We start from the raw sequence: 5596 nt of genomic DNA on the forward strand, positions 1-5596 counted from the left end.
CTGCCGTCAGGGATATCCTTCGGCTCCACTTCTTTTTATAGCTGTAATTAAAGAACTCGTTTTAGGAGTTACAAAGAAGTACAGAAGCTTGGGAATTCGCTTTGAGGGATCTCAGCATATTATTGATTTGTATGCAGATGATGTAACTTTAACCGTAGAGACGAATTCTGAGTCTCAGCTAATTGCCAGAATAAAAGTCTTTATTAATTATTTTTGGAAGTTTCAAGAAAAAAAGAGGACTAGTTGTGAATAAAAATAAGACCTCTATTTTACCTTTGGGGTCCTGGAAACCTGAAGAAGATCTTAAAGTGGGAAGTTGTAAAGTTGGAAGAATGCTGTAAATTTAGAGTAAAACATGGAATAGCAGTGGTATTCATGAAGATAACTGGAACGAAATTAGGACCTCCGTCAAGAAAAGAATTTATTTTTTGGAAAAGATTCAACCGTCAAAAAAGAGTTGACTTTTATAACAATTAAGTCATGACATATAATGTACTTCTTTTTCTTTTAAGTTACCCAACATTTTCTGGAATATTCAAGGAGTTATTATTTTTACTACTTCTGATTGGATTTTTCTTTAAATAATGTCCAAACCTTTTTTTCGTGAAATAAATATTATAAATAATAATAACATGATAGAGGTTTTAAAAGTTTATCAAATTTTGTTTATTTTATTATCGTTATCAGGTTTGCAGGATCTACCCTTAATAATATATTATTAATTATCAAAACGACACAAATTTTATTAAAAATACTTGGCCTCCACGCTCACCAGACCTTAATCCATGGACTTTTTTAAATGGTGCACAGTCATGCGACTCATCACTAGATCCTTCTCCAACAAAAAATCTGAGCCGATGTTCAGAATCCACGTACAATTCCGGAATCTAATAAAGAAGACTGTCATCAAGACCTGCTCCTGTTAAGTCCATTATTGATGCCAAAGGCACGTATATTGAATAATAATAAATTGATTTAGTTTTTACTTGATATTGTTCAATAACATAATAATTAGATAGGAAGAAAAAACATTTCTTTTTAATCGTGTTTGTTATTAAATAGAGGTCTCACACTGAATATACTTCAAATCCATTTTTTTTTTAAATTTTCTAAACTTAATTCAAATTGGCATCTTAAAATGAGCAAAAATGAAATACAAAACTCACAATTGGCAATGACATTAGTATATATATATGATTACTTACACATGTCTTGGAAGGGGGATACACTACCTAGAACGAAGAATTGAAAAATTTACAATCATAGAGATATCCTTCTGAAGCCGAAATAAATTGAACTTCCTCGATATAATTTAATCGCAAAGGAAATTAAGTAAATGGAAGTAAAACTCAGCATCTAATTCAAATACTATAAAATTAGGAAGAGAAATAGCATAGTATCTGCGCACGATATCTGTTTACTTAATCCCAGGTCTTATAATTTAAAATAATCTTTCGGTGATAGTCTTTCTTTTTTTACCTTTCTGTAAATGAAAACATGACTTATGTCTAACCTCGAGTACGGCATCTATGGTCATGGGCCCTGGTTTGAACTCGGTGTCATGAGGACCGGGACATTACTTGAAATTGGAAAAGTTTCAATGAAAAAAAGGTTTTGCGTCCAATTCCATCCTTGATCCATCTACAAATCCCCATAATGAGATTTTGCCTACGACGATACAATCTGGAAGGGAATTGAATATACTAATTCTTTGAGGCATGGAGATTGTGCATTAATTAAAATTTAAAAAACGATTTTTACGTCTGTAAAACCAATTTCATCCAATATTTATATCTAATATCGAACTTAGAAATAAAATAGAATTGGCAATAAAAAATTTTTTTATTTCAATTATTGGAGAGTCAATTCTTTAAAATTAATTATTTATATCACTTTATATTTTTTAAATAAATAAATATTAAAAAATGATAACACAATTAGTTACATAATTGATTTTGATGAACCTATTAGAAATTATATTTTGTAGTTTTAAGAGGGAACTTCTAAATATTATAAGAAACTATAACTAAATAATTGTGTTTATATATTCAATTCCTTCATTATTGGTAATGTTATAACCATGTGACAATGACAAAAGTTATCAAGCTTTTCATACTTTGAAGCCCTTAATATGGTCTAATCATATACAGCCTTTGCTATATTAACTGATATATACAATGTAATCACAAGCTAATCAGGCAAATTCTTTGGGGTGAAAAAAACACCATTTTGATAATAAATCATTTTTGATAAATTGACGTAAATTTTGCTAAATTATACAACCGTGACACTTCTCATTTTTACTAACATACAAATTTGCACTGTATTTTATTACCAGTCGTCAATTGTTGGTTTTTTTGTTAATTGTTGTTTTAAACGTTGTTTAATTCAATTCAAATTAGCTCATATGAAGCTATGAGCTGTTTGCAACAATTATTTAACAATAATTACATAATGGGTAAAAATTGAGGGAATTACCGGCTGATTTTGAGCTATTATTTTGTGTTTTTTTAAGGAAAAGTTACCATCGACAAAAAATTATATAACGATGAGAATTGAGACGCAATCAATAACGTGGTATTTTTACAGCTTTTTCTCTAGAAAAATAACCAAGTGAATGTTTTAATACCCTTTCTTTTAGATTGTTATTTTCGTGAATAGGCTTCTTTGCTATGACTCTATATGGAACATTTTGAGAGGATTTGATTTAGGTTGTATGTATATTCAAAAAGTTTGGTGTTACAAAATCGTTGACATGTTAATAAGTATAGATGAAATGACAAGTAAATTTAAAAAATGAGTTCTGACACTTCGTTTGTAGGATCATCTATTTTTAAAGAATACTTATGAAAATTAGATCATGAAGAATGATTTAATTTAAAAAAATAATATAATTCCATCAATTCCTTCATGTCAACAATAAAAATAAATAGATTTTGTTCATTAAGATTTTAAACTATGTTCAATGAAGCAGCAACAACTCAATAAAAAATATTTATAATTGAATTAATTAACTATACAGTGATTTCTGAAAGAATAACAATCATCATTATATTAGATTTGTTTTTATTTTACTTATCACATTTTCTACATCTTCTACCTACTACCACGCAGGTTTACCAAATAATTATTTCTTTTCTTTTAAACATTTCCTCACCTTTTTTTGGAGTCAGATAAGAAAACCGGTCTTTGAAAGGTGAAATGGAATGTACGTTAATATTATATTAAGATATATAACTATAAAGAACAAAATATATATTTTATGATGGCATATGATTTTTCTTAATGGAGTAATTACTATTATTTCTTTTCAATTCAAGATTGTATATTTTTGACATTTTTTGTCTTTTATTATTATATTTTTGTTTTTCAAGGTAAATTATCTCATTATTCCAGGTTTTAAATTTATGTTTACATAATGATCATATACCTTTAAATTTGAGGAACATAACTTATATTACAAGCTATTTTGTCAACAGTGTACATAGAACCTTTCCATTTCATCATATATGAAGAAACCCCCATTTTGGAGACACATAGTTGATATTTTTTCTAAATAAGTTTTCAATAAACCTTGGTTAAACTTAATTTAATAACTTTAAGAAAAAATAAAAAGTAACTTATGCATTGAATACTACTTCATATCAATGACATATTCTTTTTTTTTTTTTGATTGATTAGGTATGAGAGAAAAGAGGGATAATTAGAGAAAAATATTTAATTTTTTCATTTTATTTGTTGTCTACAAAAGTGGTTCTCAAATAAGGTTTCCGTACCCCTTGGAGGAACTCCAAGGAGTATTTGAGATTTTGAAAAAATATATTAAAAATACCACATAACTCAAGTAGTAATCCTCCAAATTAAGTAATTTTAATTTTTTAATTTTTTTTTCATAATATTTAATATTTGAAATTTAATTTTTTGTGAACAGCTAAGGATTTTTAAATTTTTTTGAATTGAAATTTATTTCCAAAAAAAATTCATTTTTTTAAACACCTTGTGGATTTTGAATTTTTTGTCGAAAAAAAAACTTGATTTATGAGAATAGATATGGATTTTTGAAAAAAAAAATCGAAAAAATTTAATAGTTTTCAATTTTTTTCCAAAATGTTTAATGTTTTAAAACAAATCCAATAACCAATCCCCATCCAAAATATAATCCTTCGTTTTTCAATGTCTATAAAGCTAAAAATAATTTGTTCTACTACGTTTAAATAAATATTTTACAAGTGGTACATCTCTAAAAAAAAGTTCAGAATCTCCGACCTAAAACATTGCAATAAGGATATAACGATGTAAAGCATACTTTTTATACATTTTAAGGTTAGATATACAATAAAACGAGGCAATAATGGGATATCTTTTTTATAGACAATATATTTTAAGGCTATATATACAATAAAACAATGCAATTTTTTATAGACAATACATTTTTAGTGCATTTATTTTTTGGTCCCTATTTAACATCCAATTGTACAGTATTGAACTATATTGCCGCAGTATACAAACTTTTATTAAGATACGGACCAAATGGAGGGTAGACAACGGAATATGGGATCCACTTTAGGTTTAATTTTTTTTTTTACTATTACTTTTGGGATAAATTGATTTGAGTTACGAGCTCCATCAAGGAACGAATTCAATTTGGATCTCCAGCTATTATTGTAAATCATTTTATGTCTGTATATATACAGGTATATTTTAGTTTCAATATCAGCGACAGGAAATAAGTGGATTGATTAACTTTTTATTACATAATCAGAGAAAATACATCATAATTTTTTCTCTTTCTTTTTTAAATTGCTGCTAATTAATATAAGGAAGACAAACAAATTTGATGTCAAATGTAGTATACTCTTCTTGCCAGCTGATATCTTTTCTCAATCATTTGTGCATCCTGTTTCCTTTATATATTTCTATCTCTATGTATATATTTTTACTAGTTACTTGAGTAAAAAAAAGCGTGGAAATAATTTTCGATGTACAATACTTACTTGCATATCTAAAATATGAAGCTAAGTCAATTATTAAAGGATATTGTAAGATACAGTTTTCTTAAAAATGACTTTCGGCAAAAATCAATAGTAAAGATTAAAGTTTCATGTCAGGATTTTTAGTATTATTTATTTATAAATATTAGATAGACTTAGTTGACAAAAAATTATCCATTTATTTTTACTTTGTACTCCTGCCATACATGCAACTGACGGAGTTGTGTAATCTCGTCCTTATTTCCTCGAGTTTATTAAAAATATCTTGAATACTACAGCTGTGAATTTTAGTCTGTATCTTCTAAAAGAACATAGTACTATGCAAAGTATTAGTCTACTGTAGAAATCCTGAGTGTGCTCGAGCTCATACTCAGTTACTTATTTTGTGAGAGCTCCCCCTCAATTCAAAATGAGAGGGCATCATTTTTCCACTCATAATGGAGTATTTGAATTGGACAACTCTTTGTGATTGCAATTAAATTCCTGAAATTTATTTTCATTATTAATCCAAAAAAATGAAGAAAGATATTGTAGAAGAATAAATAAAACTTTAAAATCTAAAAATATATTTAAAATTAAAAAAATCTCTAAAGTGATTAATTCAA

The 5596-nt window shown here is 27.1% G+C and overlaps 1 long non-coding RNA gene across 1 annotated transcript; it reads right to left on the reverse strand.

Moving 5' to 3' along the window:
- Positions 1–1112: 1112 nt before the first annotated feature.
- On the reverse strand, positions 1113–5306 carry LOC139907287 (uncharacterized). Its single transcript, XR_011783769.1, has 3 exons — positions 5180–5306; positions 1480–1683; positions 1113–1232 (listed from the first exon to the last, which is right to left on the reverse strand). It is a non-coding gene; the product is annotated as an uncharacterized lncRNA (long non-coding RNA).
- Between the last annotated feature and the right edge of the window lie 290 nt (positions 5307–5596).

This window comes from Lepeophtheirus salmonis, chromosome 14 (assembly GCF_016086655.4).
Source record: "Lepeophtheirus salmonis chromosome 14, UVic_Lsal_1.4, whole genome shotgun sequence".
Taxonomy (NCBI): Eukaryota; Metazoa; Arthropoda; class Copepoda; order Siphonostomatoida; family Caligidae; genus Lepeophtheirus; species Lepeophtheirus salmonis.